The sequence below is a fragment of the Rutidosis leptorrhynchoides genome, chromosome 10, assembly GCF_046630445.1.
Source record: "Rutidosis leptorrhynchoides isolate AG116_Rl617_1_P2 chromosome 10, CSIRO_AGI_Rlap_v1, whole genome shotgun sequence".
NCBI classification, from domain to species: domain Eukaryota; kingdom Viridiplantae; phylum Streptophyta; class Magnoliopsida; order Asterales; family Asteraceae; genus Rutidosis; species Rutidosis leptorrhynchoides.
In genome coordinates, this window is record NC_092342.1 from 329,799,220 (window position 1) to 329,816,300 (window position 17,081).

Here is a 17,081-nt window from a genome sequence, read left to right on the forward strand (position 1 = left end):
TTAACATGATATTATGATAAGTAAGTATCTCATTAGGTATTTTAACAATGAGTTATATACATAAAATTGAGTTTATTGAATTAAGAAACTCGAAACGATATATATAACGATTATCGTTATAACAACGTCTTACTAAATACATATGAATCATATTAAGATATTGATACACTATATTTAATCATGATAAATGATAAGTAAACATGTCATTAAGTGTATTAACAATGAACTACATATGTAAAAACAAGACTACTAACTTAATGATTTCGAAACGAGACATATATGTAACGATTATCGTTGTAACGACATTTAAATGTATATATATCATATTAAGATATATTAATATATCATAATATCATGGTAATATAATAATTTAACATCTCATTAGATATAATAAACATTGGGTTAACAACATTTAACAAGATCGTTAACTTAAAGGTTTCAAATCAACATTTACATGTAACGACTAACGATGACTTAACGACTCAGTTAAAATGTATATACATGTAGTGTTTTAATATGTATTCATACACTTTTGAAAGACTTCAATACACTTATCAAAATACTTCTACTTAACAAAAATTCTTACAATTACATCCTCATTCAGTTTCATCAACAATTCTACTCGTATGCACCCGTATTCGTACTCGTACAATACACAGCTTCTAAATGTATGTACTATTGGTATATACACTCCAATGATCAGCTCTTAGCAGCCCATGTGAGTCACCTAACACATGTGGGAACCATCATTTGGCAACTAGCATGAAATATCTCATAAAATTACAAAAATATTAGTAATCATTCATGACTTATTTACATGTAAACAAAATTACACATCTTTTATATCTAATCCATATACCAAAGACCAAAAACACCTACAAACACTTTCATTCTTCAATTTTATTCATCTAATTGATCTCTCTCAAGTTCTATCTTCAAGTTCTAAGTGTTCTTCATAAATTCTATAAGTTCTAGTTTCATAAAATCAAGAATACTTCCAAGTTTGCTAGCTTACTTCAAATCTTGTAAAGTGATCATCCAACCTCAAGAAATCTTTCTTATTTATAGTAAGATATCTTTCTAATACAAGGTAATACTCATATTCAAACTTTGATTCAATTTCTGTAACTATAACCATCTCATTTCGAGTGGAAATCTTACTTGAACTTGTTTTCGTGTCATGATTCTGCTTCAAGAACTTTCAAGCCTTCCAAGGATCCTTTGAAGCTAGATCCATTTGTCTCTTTTCTAGTAGGTTTATCCACAAAATTTGAGGTAGTAATGATGTTCATAACATCATTCGATTCATACATATAAAGCTATCTTATTCGAAGGTTTAAACTTGAAATCACTAGAACATAGTTTAGTTAATTCTAAACTTGTTCGCAAACAAAAATTAATCCTTCTAACTTGACTTTTAAAATCAACTAAACACATGTCCTATATCTATATGATATGCTAACTTAATGATTTAAAAACATAAAACCGGAAAAACACCGTAAAACCGGACATACGCCGTCGTAGTAACACCGCGGGCTGTATTGGGTTTGATAATTAAAAACTATGATAAAATTTAATTTAAAAGTTATTTTTCTGGGAAAATGATTTTTCTTATGAACATGAAACTATATCCAAAAATCATGGTTAAACTCAAAGTGGAAGTATGTTTTTCAAAATGGTCATCAAGACGTCGTTCTTTCGACTGAAATGACTACCTCTTACAAAAATGACTTGTAACTTATATTTCCGACTATAAACCAATAATTTTTCTGTTTAGATTCATAAAATAGAGTTCAATATGAAACCATAGCAATTTTATTCACTCAAATCGGATTTAAAACGAAGAAGTTATGGGTAAAACAAGATTGGATATTTTTTTATTGTTGTAGCTACGGGAAAATTGGTAACAAATCTATATTAATCATATCCTAGCTAAATTATATTGTATTATACATGTATTCTAATATATTATGTAATCTTGGGATACCATAGACACGTATGCAAATGTTTTGACATATCATATCGACCCATGTATATATATTATTTGGAACAACCATAGACACTCTATATGCAGTAATGTTGGAGTTAGCTATACAGGGTTGAGGTTGATTTCAAAAATATATATACTTTGAGTTGTGATCTAGCATGAGACGTGTATACACTAGGTCGTGGATTGATTCAAGATAATATATATCAATTTATTTCTGTACATCTAACTATGGACAACTAGTTGTAGGTTACTAACGAGGACAGCTGACTTAATAAATTTAAAACAGTAAAATGTATTAAAAATGTTGTAAATATATTTTGAACATACTTTGATATATATGTACATATTTGTTATAGGTTCGTGAATCGACCAGTGGCCAAGTCTTACTTCCCGACGAAGTAAAAATCTGTGAAAGTGAGTTATAATCCCACTTTTAAAATCTAATATTTTGGGATGAGAATACATGCAGTTTTATAAATGTTTTACGAAATAGACACAAGTAAATGAAACTACATTATATGGGTGAATGATCGAAGCCGAATATGCCCCTTTTGCTTGGTAGCCTAAGAATTAGTAAATCGATCTACTAATTGACGCGAATCCTAAAGATAGATCTATTGGGCCTAACGAACCCCATCCAAAGTACCGGATGCTTTAGTACTTCGAATTCGTTTTTATCATGTCCGAAGGATTTCCCGGAATGATAGGGGATATTCTTATATACATCTTGTTAATGTCGGTTACCAGGTGTTCACCATATGAATGAATTTTATCTCTATGTATGGGATGTATATTGAAATATGAAATCTTGTGGTCTATTATTATGATTTGATAATATATAGGTTAAACCTATAACTCACCAACATTTTTGTTGACGTTTTAAGCATGTTTATTCTCAGGTGATTATTAAGAGCTTCCGCTGTTGCATACTAAAATAAGGACAAGATTTGGAGTCCATGCTTGTATGATATTATGTAAAAACTGCATTCAAGAAACTTATTTTTGATGTAATATTTTCTTATTGTAAACCATTATGTAATGGTCGTGTGTAAACGGTATATTTTAGATTATCATTATTTGATAATCTACGTAATGCTTTTTAAACCTTTATCGATAAAATAAAGGTTATGGTTGTTTTAAAAATGAATACAGTATTTGAAAAACGTCTCATATAGAGGTCAAAACCTCGCGACGAAATCAATTAATATGGAACGTTTATAATCAATATGAACAGGACATTTTAGTTGGTATCCGAGCGTTGGTCTTAGAGAACCAGAAAATTGCATTAGTGTGTCTTACCGAGTTTTTTAGGATGCATTAGTGAGTCTGGACTTCGACCTTGTTTTTCTTCAAAAACGATTGCTTAATATTTTTTTGTTGGAAACTATATATTATTAACATGTAAATATTATGTGATATATTAATCTCTTAACGTGTTTGATATTGTGTGATAGATGTCTACCACTAGTACAAATCCCATCGATTCACCTAATAATAATGAAGAGTCGAATATATTTTAGGAATATTCACAAATTCTCGAAGAGGAACCGGAAGAGGAGGAACCGGAAGAGGAGGAACCGGAAGAGGAGGAACCGGAAGAGGAGGAACCAGAAGAGGAGGAACCGGAAGAAGAAGAGGTTCCGGAGGAAGAAATATTGATACCTATAGTAAATCGATTAAATAAAAGAAAATCCTCAACCAACGGACCAAAGTTAATAATGGTCAATGGTGTTTCCGCCGAGTAAGCAAAATATTGGGAAGATTACCAATTTTCCGATGAATCGGATCCCGATGAGGATTCCGACGATGTTATAGAAATTACCTCGACCCAATTTAATAAAGCGAAAGAAAATAATAAAGGAAAAGGTATAAAAATAGAGAAACCCGATTCCAACCCCGATGAACTTTATATGTATCGACAACATCCGTATTTTCTAAAATGTAACAATGACCCCGGAACCTCTAAACCACCAGGTTTCTCTAAACCATTGTGGAAAACGACGGCTCGTATTAGAGGAACACCATATATTCCTAGAAAATTAGGAAAATGAACCAAGTCCGAAGAAGAAGAAACCAGTGATTCAGATTAGAGGGTTGTAATCATATTGTATATTATATGTATTGTAGTATGCTTATACTTTTATGTTCTATGTAAAAATTGCTTGTATTGTTTGTTAATTATCTTTTACGAATCTAATCCTTGTCTATTTTACAGTATAAAAACAAAATGGACGTTAAGGGTAGACAACCGAATATTTTAGAAGACCTCCAGAGGATATGATTGAGGAAATCTTGTCTAGATTCGGTCAGAATTCATTAGCACATTTAGTTATGGCGAAATTAACTTGTCAAATATTTGAAAGACTTTCCAGAAATGCCTTAGTTTATAAAAGGCTTTTCTTTGATAGGTGGGGTATATCACATTGAGGAGACCGTAAGTTACGCCGTGTTTTGTTTAAAGCGTTAAATGCGGGGAACCCAAATGCAATTTTACGCTACGGGTTAAGAACCTATTTTGACTCAACATATCCCAACATAGGATTTTGTGAATTAGAAAGAGCTTCTAACATGCAACATAAAGAAGCATGTTATGCTTACGGGTTAGTGATGTTCGCTTCTTACCAAAGTGAGAAAAAGAACTTCGGATTGCAGCTTTTAAATAAGACCTTCCCACAAGTGACGGATTCAGTAGTAGGGGTGAGAAACAAGGTTTTTAGATTATTATGGGGCTGTTGGACATTACGAAACCCTCGTCCTTTTGACGACATTACAACATGCTGTCTAGCCAATGGTCATAACGGTTATTTTCCACAAGACCAAGGATGGGAAGTCGTCTTAGTAAAACCAGAATGCATGACTTGTTTCTGGACTTATGAATTACGTGTCTTTATTTCCTTTGCTGAACAACTTGCGTATTAACTAGGTTTATCTTCAAAACTGTCCTGTATCAAAGTGTACTATATTTCATGTTATATGTATTATAGCGAAGTTGTAAGTTTGAAGAATATTTGTATGTGATATATTATTATAATCAGTTTTTCATATGAAATTGTAGTAGTTGAATTGTATATTAGCTACTAAGTATGAACTTAACGGGTAGGTAGTACCCGAATTTAAACTTATAAAACGCTAATATGAAGAAAAAGCTTTTATAAATGAGTTCATATTATGCTACGAAATACTATTGACTACTCTTAATATTCTGTATGATTAACTCGATTCAGTTGGCTATTTTGAAGGAAATGGCACCGACTACTCGACACACCATGAATATGAGCGAAGAGGAATTTCGTACCTTTCTTGCTGCAAACATAGCCGCAGTACAGGCTGCGCTACATACCAACAATAACTCTGAATCTAGCAATGCAGCTAACGGCGCAAGAAATCGTGTAGGATGCTCCTACAAAGAATTCACTGCCTGCAAACCTTTGGAATTTGATGGAACCAAAGGACCAATTGGATTGAAACGGTGGACCGAGAAAGTCGAATCGGTGTTTTCCATAAGTAAGTGTACTGAAGAGGACAAAGTTAAGTTCGCTACGCATACCTTCACAGGTACTGCGTTAACGTGGTGGAACACCTATCTTGAACATGTAGGACAAAATGCTGCTTACGCACTACCGTGGTCGGCATTCAAGCAATTGATGAACGAGCAGTACCATCCTAGAAACGAAGTCAATAAACTCAAGGCTGAACTTAGAGAGTTACGAACACAAGGGTTCGACGTTACCACATATGAACGACGATTCACAGAGTTGTGTCTATTGTGTCTGGGAGCATTCGAAGATGAAGAATAGAAGATCGACGCGTTTATAAAAGGGTTACCAGTAAGGATTCAAGAAGATGTGAGTTCACACGAGCCCGCTTCTATACAGAAGGCAAGTCGAATGGCTCATAAACTCATAAATCAGATTGAGGGAAGAATTAAAGAGCAGGCGGCTGAAGAAGCCAACACGAAACAACTCAAGAGGAAGTGGGAGGAAACGGTGACAAGAGTCACCAGTACAACAACAACAACAATTACAACCACAATCGCAACAACTATCCCAACAATCGCAACAACAATCGCAACAATAAACGCAATCCTAACAATAACTACAACAAACATCCCAACAACAACAAAAACTACAACAACCGTTTCAACAATAACAATCCCAACAACAACCTCAATAATAACAACGGCAACAAAAACCAAAAACAGCCATGTCATAGGTGTGAAGAAAATTATCGGGGGTTTTGCACGACATTTTGCAACAGGTGTAAAAGAAATGGTCATAGCGCGACAAAGTGTGAGGTCTACGGACCAAAGTTTAACAGAACTAAAGGAACAAATAATGTCAGAACAAGTAATGCCGAAACGAATAGTGTCGGAGCAAGTAATACCAACGTTGTTTGTTATAAATGTGGAAAACCGGGCCACATTATTAGAAATTACCCGAATCAGGGGAATACTAATGGGCAGGGTCGTGGAAGAGTTTTCAATATTAATGCGACAGAAGCACAGGAAGACCCGGAGCTTGTTACGGGTACGTTTCTTATTGATGATAAATCTGCTTATGTTTTATTTGATTCGGGTGCGGATAGAAGCTATATAAGTTGAGAATTTTGTGCTAAATTAAGTTGCCCATTTACGCCTTTGGATAGTAAATTTTTACTCGAATTAGCAAACGGTAAATTAATTTCAGCAGATAATATATGTCGGGAGAGAGAAATTAAACTGGGGGATGAAATGTTTAAAATTGATTTAATACCAGTCGAGTTAGGGAGTTTTGATGTAATAATTGGCATGAACTGGTTGAAAAAGGTAAGAGCAGAGATCGTTTGTTACAAAAATGCAATTCGCATTATACGAGAAAAAGGAAAACCCTTAATGGTGTACGGAGAAAAGAGCAACGCGAAGTTAAATCTTATTAGTAACTCGAAGGCACAAAAACTAATAAGAAAATGTTGCTATGCTGTGCTAGCACACGTCAAGAAAGTCAATTCCGAAGAAAAGAACATCAATGATGTTCCCGTCGTAAAAGAATTTCCCGATGTATTTCCGAAAGAATTACCGGGACTACCTCCACACTGATCCGTTGAATTTCAAATAGACCTTGTACCGGGAGCTGCACCAATAGCTCGTGCTCTATACAGACTCGCACCCAGCGAAATGAAGGAACTTCAGAACCAGTTACAGGAACTTTTAGAGCGTGGTTTCATTCAACCAAGCACATCACCATGGGGAGCTCCTGTTTTATTTGTTAAGAAGAAAGATGGTACATTCAGGTTGTGTATCGACTACCGAGAGTTGAACAAACTTACCATCAAGAACCGTTACCCACTACCGAGAATCGATGACTTATTTGATCAATTACAAGGCTTGTCTATTTATTCGAAGATCGATTTACGTTCTGGATATCATCATATGCTGGTGAAGGAGGATGATATTCCAAAGACTGCTTTTAGGACGCGTTACGGTCATTATGAGTTTATGGTTATGCCGTTTGGATTGACTAACGCACCAGCTGTGTTTATGGACCTCATGAACCGAGTGTGTGGGCTATATCTTGACAAGTTTGTCATTGTTTTCATCGATGACATACTTATTTACTCGAAGAATGATCAAGAGCACGAAGAATATTTGAGAAAAGTGCTAGAGTTGCTGAGAAAAGAAAAACTGTACGTTAAGTTTTCAAAGTGTGCATTTTGGTTGGAAGAAGTTCAATTCCTCGGTCATTTAGTGAACAAAGAAGGTATTCAGGTGGATCCAGCAAAGATTGAAACCGTTGAAAAGTGGGAAACCCCGAAAACTCCGAAATACATACGCCAATTTTTAGGGCTAGCTGGTTATTACAGGAGATTCATCCAAGATTTTTCTAAAATAGCAAAACCCTTGACTGCATTAACGCATAAAGGGAAGAAATTTGAATGGAAGGATGAACAAGAGAAAGCATTTCAGTTATTGAAGAAAAAGTTAACTACGGCACCTATATTGTCATTACCTGAAGGGAATGATGATTTTGTGATATATTGTGATGCCTCAAAGCAAGGTCTCGGTTGTGTATTAATGCAACGAACGAAGGTAATTGCTTATGCGTCTAGACAATTGAAGATTCACGAGCAGAATTATACGACGCATGATTTTGAATTAGGCGCGGTTGTTTTTGCATTAAAGACTTGGAGGCACTACTTATATGGGGTCAAAAGTATTATATATACCAACCACAAAAGTCTTCAACACATATTTAATCAGAAACAACTGAACATGAGGCAGCGTAGGTGGATTGAATTATTGAATGATTATGACTTTGAGATTCGTTACCACCCGGGGAAGGCAAATGTGGTAGCTGACACCTTGAGCAGAAAGGACAGAGAACCCATTCGAGTAAAATCTATGAATATAATGATTCACACTAACCTTACTACTCAAATAAAGGAGGCGAAACAAGGAGTTTTAAAAGAGGGAAACTTAAAGGATGAAATACCCAAAGGATCGGAGAAGCATCTTAATATTCCAGAAGACGGAACCCTGTATAGGGCTGAAAGAATTTGGGTACCAAAATTTGGAGATATGAGAGAAATGGTACTTAGAGAAGCTCATAAAACCAGATACTCAATACATCCTGGAACGGGAAAGATGTACAAGGATCTCAAGAAACATTTTTGGTGGCCAGGTATGAAAGCCGATGTTGCTAAATACGTAGGAGAATGTTTAACGTGTTCTAAGGTCAAAGCTGAGCATCAGAAACCATCAGGTCTACTTCAACAATCCGAAATCCCGGAATGGAAATGGGAAAACATTACCATGGATTTTATCACTAAATTGCCAAGGACTGCAGGTGGGTTTGATACTATTTGGGTAATAGTTGATCGTCTCATCAAATCAGCACACTTCCTGCCAATAAGAGAAGATGACAAGATGGAGAAGTTAGCACGACTGTATTTGAAGGAAGTCGTCTCCAGACATGGAATACCAATCTCTATTATCTCTGATAGTGATGTTAGATTAATTTCAAGATTCTGGCAGACATTACAGCAAACATTAGGAACTCGTCTAGACATGAGTACTGCCTATCATCCACAAACTGATGGGTAGAGTGAAAGGATGATACAAACGCTTGAAGACATGCTTCGAGCATGTGTTATTGATTTCGGAAACAGTTGGGATCGACACCTTCCGTTAGCAGAATTTTTCTTCAACAACAGCTACCATTCAAGCATTGAGGTGGCGCCATTTGAAGCACTTTATGGTAGTAAGTGCAGGTCTCCGATTTGTTGGAGTGAAGTGGGGGATAGACAGATTACGGATCCGGAGATAATACAAGAAACTACCGAGAAGATCATCCAAATTCAACAACGGTTGAAAACCGCCCAAAGTCGACAAAAGAGCTACGCTGACATTAAAAGAAAAGATATAGAATTTGAAATTGGAGAGATGGTCATGCTTAAAGTTGCACCTTGGAAAGGCGTTGTTCGATTTGGTAAACGAGGGAAATTAAATCCAAGGTATATTGGACCATTCAAGATTATTGATCGTGTCGGACCAGTAGCTTACCGACTTGAGTTACCTCAACAACTCCTGTACATAACACTTTCCACATCTCGAATTTAAAGAAATGTTTTGCTAAAGAAGATCTCATTATTCCGTTAGACGAAATCCAAATCAACGAAAAACTTCAATTCATTGAGGAACCCGTCGAAATAATGGATCGTGAGGTTAAAAGACTTAAGCAAAACAAGATACCAATTGTTAAGGTTCGATGAAATGCCCGTAGAGGACCTGAGTTCACCTGGGAACGAGAAGATCAGATGAAGAAGAAATACCCGCACTTATTTCCAGAAGATACGTCAACACCTCCAACTACTTAAAATTTCGAGACGAAATTTATTTAACGGGTAGGTACTGTAGTGACCCAAACTTTTCCATGTTTATATATATTAAATGAAATTTTTATTTACATTATTAAGTGTTTCCAACATGTTAAGCAATCAAACTTTTTAAGACTTGATTAATTGAAATAGGTTTCATATAGACAATTGACCACCCAAGTTGACCGGTGATTCACGAACGTTAAAACTTGTAAAAACTATATGATGACATATATATGATTATATATATAGTTAACATAATATTATGATATGTAAGTATCTCATTAGGTATTTTAACAATGAGTTATATACATAAAATTGAGTTTATTAAATTAAGAAACTCGAAACGATATATATAACGATTATCGTTATAACAACGTCTTACTAAATACATATGAATCATATTAAGATATTGATACACTATATTTAATCATGATAAATGATAAATGATAAATAAGCATGTCATTAAGTGTATTAACAATGAACTACATATGTAAAAACATGACTACTAACTTAATGATTTCGAAACGAGACATATATGTAACGATTATCGTTGTAACGACATTTAAATGTATATATATCATATTAAGATATATTAATATATCATAATATCATGATAATATAATAATTTAACATCTCATTAGATATAATAAACATTGGGTTAACAACATTTAACAAGATCGTTAACTTAAAGGTTTCAAATCAACATTTACATGTAACGACTAACGATGACTTAACGACTCAGTTAAAATGTATATACATGTAGTGTTTTAATATGTATTCATACACTTTTGAAAGAATTCAATACACTTATCAAAATACTTCTACTTAACAAAAATTCTTACAATTACATCCTCATTCAGTTTCATCAACAATTCTACTCGTATGCACCCGTATTCGTACTCGTACAATACACAGCTTCTAAATGTATGTACTATTGGTATATACACTCCAATGATCAGCTCTTAGCAGCCCATTTGAGTCACCTAACACATGTGGGAACCATCATTTGGCAACTAGCATGAAATATCTCATAAAATTATAAAAATATTAGTAATCATTCATGACTTATTTACATGTAAACAAAATTACACATCCTTTATATCTAATCCATATACCAACGACCAAAAACACCTACAAACACTTTCATTCTTCAATTTTCTTCATCTAATTGATATCTCTCAAGTTCTATCTTCAAGTTCTAAGTGTTCTTCATAAATTCTATAAGTTCTAGTTTCATAAAATCAAGAATACTTCCAAGTTTGCTAGCTTACTTCCAATCTTGTAAAGTGATCATCCAACCTCAAGAAATCTTTCTTATTTATAGTAAGATATCTTTCTAATACAAGGTAATACTCATATTCAAACTTTGATTCAATTTCTGTAACTATAACCATCTCATTTCGAGTGGAAATCTTACTTGAACTTGTTTTCGTGTCATGATTCTGCTTCAAGAACTTTCAAGCCTTCCAAGGATCCTTTGAAGCTAGATCCATTTGTCTCTTTTCTAGTAGGTTTATCCACAAAATTTGAGGTAGTAATGATGTTCATAACATCATTCGATTCATACATATAAAGCTATCTTATTCGAAGGTTTAAACTTGAAATCACTAGAACATAGTTTAGTTAATTCTAAACTTGTTCGCAAACAAAAATTAATCCTTCTAACTTGACTTTTAAAATCAACTAAACACATGTCCTATATCTATATGATATGCTAACTTAATGATTTAAAAACGTAAAACCGGAAAAACACCATAAAACCGGACATACGCCGTCGTAGTAACACCGCGGGCTGTATTGGGTTTGATAATTAAAAACTATGATAAAATTTAATTTAAAAGTTATTTTTCTGGGAAAATGATTTTTCTTATGAACATGAAACTATATCCAAAAATCATGGTTAAACTCAAAGTGGAAGTATGTTTTTCAAAATGGTCATCAAGACGTCGTTCTTTCGACTGAAATGACTACCTCTTACAAAAATGACTTGTAACTTATATTTCCGACTATAAACCAATAATTTTTCTGTTTAGATTCATAAAATAGAGTTCAATATGAAACCATAGCAATTTGATTCACTCAAATCGGATTTAAAACGAAGAAGTTATGGGTAAAACAAGATTGGATATTTTTTTATTGTTGTAGCTACGGGAAAATTGGTAACAAATCTATATTAATCATATCCTAGCTAAATTATATTGTATTATACATGTATTCTAATATATTATGTAATCTTGGGATACCATAGACACGTATGCAAATGTTTTGACATATCATATCGACCCATGTATATATATTATTTGGAACAACCATAGACACTCTATATGCAGTAATGTTGGAGTTAGCTATACAGGGTTGAGGTTGATTTCAAAAATATATATACTTTGAGTTGTGATCTAGCATGAGACGTGTATACACTAGGTCGTGGATTGATTCAAGATAATATATATCAATTTATTTCTGTACATCTAACTATGGACAACTAGTTGTAGGTTACTAACGAGGACAGCTGACTTAATAAATTTAAAACAGTAAAATGTATTAAAAATGTTGTAAATATATTTTGAACATACTTTGATATATATGTACATATTTGTTATAGGTTCGTGAATCGACCAGTGGCCAAGTCTTACTTCCCGACGAAGTAAAAATCTGTGAAAGTGAGTTATAATCCCACTTTTAAAATCTAATATTTTGGGATGAGAATACATGCAGTTTTATAAATGTTTTACGAAATAGACACAAGTAAATGAAACTACATTATATGGGTGAATGATCGAAGCCGAATATGCCCCTTTTGCTTGGTAGCCTAAGAATTAGTAAATCGATCTACTAATTGACGCGAATCCTAAAGATAGATCTATTGGGCCTAACGAACCCCATCCAAAGTACCGGATGCTTTAGTACTTCGAATTCGTTTTTATCATGTCCGAAGGATTTCCCGGAATGATAGGGGATATTCTTATATACATCTTGTTAATGTCGGTTACCAGGTGTTCACCATATGAATGAATTTTATCTCTATGTATGGGATGTATATTGAAATATGAAATCTTGTGGTCTATTATTATGATTTGATAATATATAGGTTAAACCTATAACTCACCAACATTTTTGTTGACGTTTTAAGCATGTTTATTCTCAGGTGATTATTAAGAGCTTCCGCTGTTGCATACTAAAATAAGGACAAGATTTGGAGTCCATGCTTGTATGATATTATGTAAAAACTGCATTCAAGAAACTTATTTTTGATGTAATATTTTCTCATTGTAAACCATTATGTAATGGTCGTGTGTAAACGGTATATTTTAGATTTTCATTATTTGATAATCTACGTAATGCTTTTTAAACCTTTATTGATAAAATAAAGGTTATGGTTATTTTAAAAATGAATGCAGTATTTGAAAAACGTCTCATATAGAGGTCAAAACCTAGCGACGAAATCAATTAATATGGAACGTTTATAATCAATATGAACGGGACATTTCAATTGTCAACGGAAGTACCATTGTAAACTATGATTTACGGTGATTGTCTATATGTAGATATCATCAGATGTCGAAAACCTTTGATTTAAATATTCATTTATGGTGTGCCTTTTCAAAATAATGCAATGTTTACAAAACGTATCATATAGAGATCAAATACCTCACAATGAAATCGATGAATGATGTGTTCGTCCATATGGATTTGGAGCGATCGTCACAGTTGGTATCAGAGCGTTGGTCCTAGCGAACCAGGTCTTACATGAGTGTGTATAACTGATAGTTGTTAGGATGCATTCGTAAGTCTGGACTTCGACCGTGTCTGCATGTCAAAAGTTTTGCTTATCATTTTTTGTCGGAAATTACCTGCTTATCATTCCTAGTCTAGACACATTTCACTGCATTGATTGCATGAATAGTGTATAGACAAAATTCATATCTTAGCATATCTGTTACTGTAAACTTTTCCTGACATCTTCCGAAAATTTCTCCGTGATTTATGGAATTTGGTATTATATATACATATGTAAATTATGTATTGAAGAATACCAAACTAAATTCTATAATCTAATTCATATCAAAAATCATCTCTCTAATTATACAAGATGGATCTCATATCTAGTTTAAATTCCTTAAACTCTGACAGCTATTCCGATATGGATATTCACCTGAATTCCGAAGACAGTGTAACCGGAATGGATCAATCAATTAGCCATCATCTATTCTGGATGAATTGGGGATGGGTTCGTAGCCTACTGATAGTTAAAGCTAAGGGGTATAAAATACTATTAAATTTTACAAGAAAATACTATTAAATATGCTACAATTTTACACAAAATATGGCAAGTTTTAATTATTTATTTAGAAATGGGATATACCTAAACCTTGCTACAACACTATAGGCAGTGTACCTAATCGTAGAGTAGTATAGTTTTTAGTAAGTCCGGTTCGTTCCACAGGGAGCGGGCTTATTGCACACTATATTTTTAAACAACTATATTTGTACAAAATATATATAATTATATATAATAATATATAAAAGGGGGTTTACCGTTTAATGACCGGTTTGTCGATTTATATTTTAAACGAAGCGTATAGTAAATGATGATATTTAAATAACAATATAAAATAAATAACAATAATTAAAATGACAATAAATAAAAGTACGAGGAAAAATGAAATAAAATATATTATGCTTATTTAAACTTCCGTAACCATGATGTTTGACGTTTTGATTTTAATTTATTGTCCTGGGTTAATTGTCCTTTGTCCTGGATGTATTTGAAACCTATCTGGTTTTTGTCCATAATAGTTCATCGGTCATAATTTTAAACTGCTCGGCAAATTTAACCTTATACCCGAAGTCAAATATTCCAACTAACTGGGGATTCGAACTGTAACAAGGTCTTAATACTTTGTTTAATGAATACACCTGGTTATCGACTGTGTGTAATCCAAGGTTTTAATACTTTGTTAACAATTACACCAATTACCCTTGAATGTAATCCACCCATGTTTTAATGAGTCCATTGACTATTAATCCATCCCCGTGTCCGGTCAAATGAACAATTATTAGTATTTATAGATATCCCGCCCATCGTGTCCGATCTAGCGTATGTGGTTATTTATATCTACGTCAAATTGTAAATCTCTATATTAATTTAATGAGGTATCATTTAGTTAATATAAATCCCATTAATAGCCCATAGTCTAATTTCCACAAGTGTCGTTCTTTTGTCCAAACCCCAATTATGGTACAAAGCCCAATAACCCCATCTTTAATATTTAGCCCAACATCATAATTACTTCGGCTCAAATAAGTATAATAATAACTTAGTTACGAGACATTAATTTTAAAAAGGAGAACATAACTTACATTGAGTATTTATCGCGTAGTGTTTACACGGACAGAACTTCGACTTCAAAACCCGTAAAAATAACTTTTACATAACCCAAACTAATCTAATATAACACTAATCTATACTATATATATATATATATATATATATATATATATATATATATATATATATATATATATATATTATATATATTATATATTTATTTATTTATTATCTTACGGAGTATTATTATTATTCTGTTTTCTAAACTCGGCAGAATTCGCGACTTTTTATAGGCATTCTGAAATTTCTGTGCTCCGCGAGTCGCGATAGAAAAAGACTGGGATCTCCGCGAGTCGCGGAGATCGTGAATACAGCTCATCCAAGTTTGGAACTTTGCTTTGCCGACAATTATTTATATAATTATAATATTTAAATAATTAATATAATTATTTAAATATTATATTATATTTTCATGCATAGTTGACTCGTAATTTTTAGTCCGTTGCGTCGAGCGTTGAGAGTTGACTCATGTCCTGGTTCCGGATTTTCAAACGTCCTTTCGTACTATTTTATATCGTGCACTTTACGTTTCGCGATTTGTAATTTGTACAAAAATTGTTCTCCTTAAATTTCAAAATTCGTGCGAGTCTTTTACTCACTTTTTAGTGGCAATTTTAAGTGTACTATGGCTTTAGTGGCACTTTTCAGGCTTTAGTGGCACTTTTTCTTCAATTTTTTAATCTTCGTGCTTCGTCTTCACATTTATTTATTTAAACAATTACAATGAAAATATAATACAATTACATATAAAAATCTATTATTTAGGAGGGATATTGCTATGAAATATATGTTCCTTTTTAGCCTTATCACCTACTTAATTATTGGAGACAAGAAGAAGGCCATCCCTTCCATCCACCACATTGCCCTCTTGGCAAAGAACCTGAAGCACTTACCGGCGAACCTGTTCGAGACACCATTTTCTCTCTCATTTCCAGAGTATCTCGTCACGATAATATACTATCTCAAATTCTGGATCTTATTCATCCGCTCGTCTGAACCGCCAATCATCCCGGTGTAGTAGAAGAAGTCAACGAGCTTCGCGCTCGGGTAGTGGCTTTGGAGAATATGGTGCAAAGGTTACAAGCACCAGCAGCATCACCGGCATCAACAGTACCACCGACAACAACACCAATAGTACCATTACCACCACTAACAACATCCGCACCGCAAGCCTCAACATCATAACATGTACCTCGAACATCAATGTCATACGCACCATAGATACCAAGGAGTACCAACAACAATAACCGATGAAGTATTGATTCATAATTTCATTGGAGAAATATTCTGCGGCGATTATATAATCTCTAAAGTCTTAGAGATAATCTATTCCAGCCGTAACCGTAAATCAGATGAGTGGACCGAAATGATAGAAGGAAGAGTAGAAACCCTGACCGGAATGGTGCACGATTTACAAGCTAGACTTGTTTTACCAGCAGCATCAACAGTATCGTCAGTATCACCAACACCGGAAAAACCTGTAGCACTACAAGTTACGCCAATTTTATAATCACCAACATAATCACAAATCAACAATGCGTATATTGTATCAAGGAGTTATGAAGTATTAACTCATTTTCCCTGAAGAAATTATATATATATATATATATATATATATATATATATATATATATATATATATATATATATGTGTGTGTGTGTGTGTGAAATTTGAAAACAAAATAAATCTTTTCGTACTAAGCTATTACATGTGAATCATAACTGGTAGGTACTACTCGGTTAGTTCATGTTACTAATATGCTATACATCCTTCGTTAATGACTTAACAATCGTTAACTACAATCTCTATTTCAACTCAATGAATTCCATTTCCTAATAAACCAAGTG